Raw genomic sequence first — 8,427 nt, forward strand, 5'->3', positions numbered from 1 at the left:
CTCTTTCTCTCTCTCTGTCTCTCTCTTTCTCTCTCTCTCTGTCTCTCTGTCTGTCTCTCTGTCTGTCTCTCTCTCTCTCTCTCTCCCTCTCTCTCTCCCTCTCTCCTTCTCTCCTTCCCTCCCTCCTGGCCCCAACCATTTACCACCAACACAACGGCGTTTAAGGCATCTGAGACAATAGCATCACCCTCTTGAAAATTAGCTACGGACAAACACTTGATCTCAAAGTGATAGCCACGGCGCGGTTGAAAGCCCACTTGTTTAGAAAGTGACGCGGTCCTCTACATGTCCACGTTGTCAGAAAGTTGTTGGAGCGAAAGTCCCCCTCACGGGCCCCAGGAGTGGCCAAGAAAACTTAACATCGTAGACCCAGTTGTACTGCAAGGTCTGTCTACTTTCCGTGAATGGTGGAAATTTGCTTTGTCAGCACTTACTAGGGGATGGTTGACGGGTGTTCTGGTGTTGCTTAGTTCATCTTTCCCGTCAAACATCTATCGTCCCTATCTCTCCTCCTTTTCTTTGCATGTTACTTTCAAGTAACACCTTTAATCTTTGGCGCTTATATGACCTATGTGTGTTGCAAGAGCCGTAAAACTATTGCTAAAACTACTTCAACCCAAGTTTAAGAGTGGTCAAGAAAACTTAACACTGTAGTTGAACTGTCAGGCCTGTCCACTTTTCGTGAATGAACAAAGTGCTTAGTCAGCACTTATTTTCCTCTCCTACACTAAATTCTAAAGCTTTTGATGCATGTTTACGATCAACCCATCAACACGCGAACGAAGAACATAAAATTCTTCAAATTCTTTTCTTTTTCTTGAGACGAGCAGATCAGGTGACATTCCTTTCTTTCTCTCTACCTCTTCCTCCGACTTGAGCGACACACAGCAATCTGACAGCGGAGCCCTGGGCTGTCAGGTGTCACTTCACTTCTGCCTTCTAAATGGTCTGATGTTTTGAGTAACTTTGAGGCTACCCACCTACCCCTAAAATAAAATAAATACGATTATAAAATACTGTAAAATTTAGACAATTTGAAATGATAGATCTATATGTAATAGTTGGTTATAAATAATAATGATAATAATAATAATAATGATAATGATAATGATAATAATAATAATAATAATAATTGTAATAATAAACATATGACTTTGCATGTTGATGAAAAAACAACAACAACCAAACAAGCAAAAAAACAACAACAACCCAACAAAAACGTGACGAGCGGTTATTGACATGCTAAATGATATTCTTCTGGCTGTTCGGCTCTTATATCAAGTGAACAAGAAATGGCAAAAAAGTTTTTCTGGGCCTAAAATCTTGGAAAATGGGATGCGCACTGAGGTGTTGCGAGCCAATAATTATGCGATAAGGACATAGCGTACTTTACTAAAGTAAAGAACGCCATGGATAAGGAGCAATGAAGACGTCGTTCAAGGCGCGTCTCGCTAATATGAACACGGGCGTCTCTGTGGTGTTACGGTAAAGCTCTTTGCTGTTACGCTCAGGAGACGTTAATTTTATTCCCTAATGGGGATTTTTTCTTTATTGTAAATTTCTGCCAACGTCTGTCTGCTCGGATGAAATATTTAGATACATTTTATTGATCTGTGAAGGGAATTTTGGGTGAATATAATAACACTCAGCAATGGTTGGCCCCTTGCAGACAGTGGGGTCGAAACAGCTCGCCCCCCAAATGGTGTCGTTGGGGTCGTAAAACTCATACACTCTTTTAGGAATATCCTTACTAACCGACATGTTGACGTTGTATGCGAGAACGAACACCTGGTGGACACAGACCACCCCCCCCCCCCAATCCCAAGAAAGAACCCCCCCCCCCCCCAACGAAAACACCAAAATAAATCCTGTAAAGCTTTTACAGGGCCCTCTTCTCCACCTGGTAGTCCTCTCTATGGGTTTGAACGTGTCTGTGAGAACGAAGAGAAGGAACCTTATTGGAGAGGCTTTGACTGGACCCAAACAAAGCTTCCTCTCATGCAGCTTTCCGTTCTTTTTGTCATCTGACGTGTGTTTGTCCTCAGTTTACCTGCGGGTGGTTGGAGGAACCCACTTTAAAAAAAAAATTAAATTTTTTAATTTTTTTTAACCTTTCCATCTGTTGTTTATGTCTGTCAGTCTGCCCTTTTCCCCCTAAACTAATTTTACATTATCATGTCGATGTGGTTTTCCAGTGCTTTGCATTACCCTTTTTTTGTTGACGCACGGAGACAATAAACTCTATAATGGTAACTTTTAAAACCCAAAACGAAAAAAAAAGGGGGAAAAGGAAAGAAGGGAAAAAGAGAAACAGTAACATTAAATGTGCTGATTGCATAGCATGATGATCCTTACTATCTCAGTGACGGACCTCCCTCAATGTTGTCCCCCTCTCACGCCCCCCCCCCAAAAAAAAAAGAAAAGAAAGAAGAAAAACCCCCCCCCCAAAAAAAAACAACAACAACAACAACAACGACAACCCCAAAACAAAACAAAACAAAACAAAACCGGAGTTTCCTGGGGATGATGGTTTTTCCTTCCTGATGTCGGAGGATTGGAAGCGTTGATGATATAATCTACATTTCGACCGGAAACCATGCCGATCCCTGCGTCTTGCCTGAGTCGTATCAGTATCAGAGAGTTTGTATACCGGCGTAATTCTAAGCTCTCTGGTCTTATGTTTGATGCCCGTTTCTCGTCCGTCAGAGGTGGAGTTTCTGCTTCCATCACTAACCCCGTTTGCCTACGTGTTTTTTGGGTGGTTGGTGGATGTTCTGGTGTAGTTTGCTCCTTTCTTCCTCTATCAAACATATTGTCCTCTCTTCCTTCTTTTCTTTGTCGTTTGTTTGTTACTCACTAGTAATACCTCTAATCTTCGGCACTATAATTGACGTATTTGTTTTGCAAGTGCCATAAAACTCTTACAAAAACTAAAACTCCCCCCACCCCCCCCCCTAAAAAAAAGCAACGGCAAGGAAAAACAAAACAACTAAAAAACAACAAAACGAAACAACACACAAACGAATAAAAAAACCCAACTAACTCTCTTTCATCTTTTCTTTGATTGTTACTTTCTAAATTTCGGGACTTATATATAAAACTTGAACGTGTTGCACGTGCTTTAAAACTTCCGAAAACCCAAATCCTGTGAATCAGAGGCTGAGAGTACGGTACTGAGAGAAGGTTCTCGTTGCCCGCCGTTAAAACTGACCCCGTCCTCCCACACGGCGCTCTTCCCACGTCCCGGTGCCCGGTGTGGGACCTGCAGCACTTGTAGTAACGAGGCCAATACAGGAATGCCTGGGCTGATAACAGGGATTCCTGGTAATTTATTTAAGGGAGAAGGTGAGAGTGGGGCTGCTAGGAGCATGGGGGGAGGGGGTGTCACGTGAAACCAGTTCAATTTGTGCGTTCATTACGTCTGCTCTTCACGGTCTCGGTGACTCAGTGAAGTGTCGAAACGGTGATTTGGGAGAGGAGGAAAGGGGGGGGGGGGGGGGCAACGAAATACTCAAGTAGATAATTATAATTAGGAATCTGCAGGGTTTTTGTTTTTTTTCACGTCCCTTACAACACTATGGTTTTCGTGCTGGTTTGTTGTTTTTTATCTGTTGTTTTTTTCTTCGTCTTTTTTTGTTTGATATATTTTGGTGGGTTAAAACAAACAACCAAAATAACAACGTCTGTAGGCCTAGATTACAGCAGTCATTATGACACATGTGTACCGGAGCCGTGGTAATCAGGAGCTGGGTATCGGTATCATGCTCGCCCTGCTGCCAGACGTGTAGAAGACACCGCGACCATGTTTGCTGAACGCTTGCCTGCCTAATGAATACAAGATTCTGCTAGCCTTAGGTACGTTTTCTCACTGGCACACACCTGTTTTTTCCCCTTTAGTCTGCGTGTTATTAGTGTACGATTTACCGTGCCGTTGTCCCAAGAAAGGTGTCTTATTGGGTGTACGTTAACGTTTGAAATATCGCATTGAATTAATGAAAATTATATTCTTGTGGTTCTTGTAAAGTAGGGTCCGTTTTCTTACTGGCTTACACCTGTTCTCCCCCATATATGATTATGACTTGGTTACTGTTCAATTTACCCTGTTGTTTTCCAGGCAAAGGTGCCTTATCGAGTTTGTGTCAGCGTTTGGTGGGGGCGGGGGGGGGGGGGGTCTTTCCTGGTGCTCTTGACGTGGTGAGATTGTCACTACTGTGGGTAGTACTAGTAGTAGGTTGCGTCCGCTTTCTCACCTGCAAACACCTGTTCTTTCCCATATGTGATTACGTGAATGATTATAGTACGGTTTCCCTTGCTGTTTTCCGGGAAAAGGTGTCTTAAGTTATTATCAAGTTAAGTTTATGCCGTCCTTTGACTCTCTCCTTCGCCTGATGCTCTAAGGGTGGTGAGATTTACAAGCTGCCTGCTGGGCGCCCCTGCCCCCGGCAGGTGCTCTGTCGACACCGCCTGACTCTTGTCTTGAGGACGGTTAATTATAGACCCCCGTCCTTGTACGCTGTAAGGCCATCGTTCTGTCAGCCTGACCGTTCGTTAGCCTAGCCAGTGATTACGGTCATATTGTGTATAACCAAATTATCATTTTCATGTTCATTTGCAGGTGGTTGGAGGGCACCTCTGGTAGGGGTAGGCAGGCTCCTCTTCTTTTTTTTTTTTCCATCTCTGCGGTTATCTATCCATATGGCTCTTTCTGGTCTCCCCCCCCCCCCTCTTCGTCTAACTAATCAATCTGTTCTTGTTTTTGTTTTGGTAAGTTTTACGGCGCTCGCAACTGCATAAGGACATATAAAAGCATTTTTGGTGGGTAGGAAAGTTCGAATTTTGCCCAGGTGGCGGCCGAAGCCTTCTCTTATCAATTTTGGACCACCGATGAATCTTGAACGTGCGCAACTTGCACACGAGACCTCTGAGATTGTTCGCCCTTATCCGAGAAGGTTTTGGGTTTTACTGACTAATCTAATTGTGTCGGTAGTGACCGCAGAGAAATATTTACATCCGCGGAAAAAAATCCACTTGGTCATGGCTATGGAACACAATCGCCCGCCAGGCCCGAATGTGACCTTGCCTTCCTATCTACTGACACCGCTGCAATGAGACTGTTGCTGCGAATGATAAAACGTCGCTATGCCTCATTGTGCTACTCGCACTAGCAGTAAAGAATTGGTGAGTGATGGGTCAGTTGGAGCACTGGCGGTAGTGTAGTCTGTATCTGTGGGTGGTTGGCGAGTGCTCTGGTGTGGTTTGCTTCTTCTTTCCTATCAAACACCTATTGTCTTTATCTTCCCTCCTTCTTTTTTTCTGTTTGTTACTCTCTTGTAACACCTCTAAACTTCGATACTTATATGACCTTTTTGCGTTGCAAGTGCTGTAAAACTCTTACTAGAACTAAGTCTGTATCTTTTGTTTACCGAGTCACTGGTGTCTGTTCTTCATGCCTTCATCCTTAGCATCTCATAACCGTTAACATTTCGGTGTTGTTGTTTTTTTTTGTTAACAATTCTAACAATTCATTCCATCTGTCGCGACAGTACTTGTGGGTTGTAGGTCGTACTTTTTTTCTCTCTTTCTTTCTTTTTTTTTTCTTTTCTCTTCTGGTCTGTTGTTCTTTGTCTCTGTCTTGCTTTGTCGCCCCCCAAATGTAAATGACTTTTTAAACTTTGATGCGCTTATTATTTTTAGAAGATTAAAACAAACTGAACTTAAAAGCGTTGGTACCCGACAAACTCAGCTTTACGCTCTAAAACATAACCCTGTGTGGATTTTCAAATGCAGGAGAAGAATGTCTTTAAAAAAATAGGACATGTAGAAGCATATCTAAGATATTTTTAGGGTGTGAAGTTTTTCTTCAACAAATGACACACTGTCCTTGAAGCAAGTGGCTGCGGCGTGTATTTGCGAGCTTGCTTCAGTGAGTTTGGGTTGTTTGTGCCGGCTTGAGGAGAGTGTGGAGGAGATAAAGTCAAGTCTCGGGCAGGATGTTGCGACTCATGTAGATGGGGCCTGGGGGACGATGATAACGATGAGTCACCACTCTCCACGGACAACGAGTACTTTAAAAGCAAAGAGAGCGATGTTGTAAACTGCACATCTCCCAACAAGCATTCTTTTGTCCTCGTCAATGTTCTTGATTTGGGACTGATTCAGAAAATGACGCATAGTTTATTTCGGTTGTAAAATTGTATTGTGGTACAATATGTACTATGGTCAAACTGTGCATCCTTATGCAGTTGCGAGCGCCGTAAAACTCTAATACGGGGTGCCCGTTGGGGGATCGTGTCGAGTCGGGTCGGTTTGCCTGTCAGATTGAGGGCGAAAAGCGGCTATCGTGAAACAAGCCGATTGCGCCCGACTCGTCGCCTCAAAAACAAACGCGTTTGTTTTTAGGTCACGAGTGTGGAGGTCGCCGCCGACCCGACCCGACCCGGCCCGGCCCGACCCGACCCGACCCGACCCGACCCGCAATGGACACCCCGTATTAATAAAACGAACAAAGCACGCATCCTCCATCCCTTTGTCCCAGTGAACATTCGTTGCATGATAGTGAAAATGGCATATAGTTTATAATGGTTTTTGGTCCCATGGTCAAATTGCGCATCTTCCACTGTGGGTGGTTGGAAGGTGCCGCTGGTAGGTCCTACTTGTTTTCTCTCCCCCCCCCCTTTCTTTCTTTCTGTCATTCTGTTTTGGCTTTTCCCCGCATCCCCGCACTAAACGACCTTTACCGTGTCGATGTGCTTCTCTTTACTCAAACAGAAAGCATCTCTCACTCTTTTGTCCCTCATGAATATGCGTGGTTCAGGATTGAAAACAACTGGTTGTTTATGATTTTATTCAATCGGTTTCCGAGCTTGTTGAGGCTTGAGCGGCCGTTAACGTCAGGTCGTGATGTACGGCTCTATGGCGTGACCAAAATGTCCCTAGCCCACAGCTGCTCGCACGTGCTGCTCTGCTCGTAGTACGTGGTGAGTACAAGCGTGTGGGTGGTTGGCGGGTGCTCTGGCGTACATTGTCGTTTGTTCCTTTTTTCCCTATATGAAACGTCTATCGTCCTTAAGTCTCATTTTTTTCTTCTATGCGCCTATAATAATAATAATATGGCCTGTTTGTGTTGCAAGTGCCGTGAAACTAAGGACCCCCACAGCTACTCGCGCACACTTTCTTCTCTCCTCGTTGTACGGGAACACTGATAAGTACAAGCGTCAGTGTTTTAGCGGTAAGGCCCTTTGCTGTTGCATATTAAAGTCGTGAGTTCAGTTCCCGAGTGGTAAATTTTTTTTTTAATTTGGGGGGGGGGGGGGTATCGAGATTTCTCATTTGTCTGCTGAGATGTTGTATCCTGCTCTTCCCTGGTTGGTCCTTTTGTACAGCGTCGAAGCTGCCTGCCTCCTAAACGAGTTTGTTTTGTTTAGCTGATGCTCTTGTCATCTGCGCTTGTGATTGCTGTGGGTGGTTGGCGGGTGCTCTGGTGTGGTTTGCTCCTTCTTTCCTACCAAACATGTATCGTCCTGACCTCTCCTTCTTTTTTGTGTTTCTTACTCTCTTGTAACACCTCTATTCTTCGGCTCTTATATGGCCTTATGGTGTTGCATGTGCCGTAAAACTTTTACTAAAACTAAAATGATTGCTGTGGGTGGTTGGCTGGTACTCTTGTGTGGTTTGCCCCTTCTTTATCAAACTTCTATCGTCCTTATCTCCCCCACCCTTCTTTTCTTTCTTTTGCGTGTTGCTCTTTTGTAACACCCCCAATCTCCAGCATAATATATGCTCTATTTGTGTCGCAAAATGTCTTACTACAACTAAACTAAAAACTGACCTTGTGTAAATGATGAAGAGGATGTTGTCAATAGTGAATAGGATACTGTTGAGTAAGGAAGAGGATGTTGTTGAGTTGACGTTTACGACGAGCTGGCAGGCACGATAGCGCCACACCTCCTTCGCCCCGGATGATGGAGAGCCCGATATGATACAATCATTTGCAATATTCCGAGTGTATACAGCATTGGAATTTGTATATATCCGTCCTTTTGATTGGTTGGTGTGCACCTCGCTATATTATACTGCCGTTGCCCCTCCGTTCCTGTTTTCAATGTTTCCAATTGTCCTGCATGAGATTTATATCCCTGTTGTTTGCATGACGAAATAATGTCGATTTTATTATTTTTTTTAAAGAAACAAACAAAAACAAGAACCCGCCCCCTTTCCTTTTTAACAAGGCAAGCCTACGCACTCTCTGTGTAGCGTCTGTGATGATTTCAACCTTGTAGACAAATAGACAAAGTGCTTACTCTGTAACAGTAATACCTGCTCATAAAATTTACTTTGCTACTTTTTTGTGGCTGGGAGATTCCCGCAGATGTGTGCTGAGGGTGCAAGCAAAGAGAAGCGATTAATTAAAGTTCTTTTTCTGAGGGG

The 8,427-nt window shown here is 43.9% G+C and overlaps 1 protein-coding gene across 11 annotated transcripts in view; it reads left to right on the forward strand.

Annotated features, from left to right (window-relative positions):
• Positions 1-8,427, forward strand: part of LOC100533391 (myosin heavy chain, non-muscle) — a 98,113-nt gene that overhangs the window by 21,111 nt on the left and 68,575 nt on the right. The gene's annotated exons all lie outside the window — the stretch shown is intronic.

The sequence above is a fragment of the Aplysia californica genome, unplaced genomic scaffold, assembly GCF_000002075.1.
Source record: "Aplysia californica isolate F4 #8 unplaced genomic scaffold, AplCal3.0 scaffold00129, whole genome shotgun sequence".
Taxonomy (NCBI): Eukaryota; Metazoa; Mollusca; class Gastropoda; order Aplysiida; family Aplysiidae; genus Aplysia; species Aplysia californica.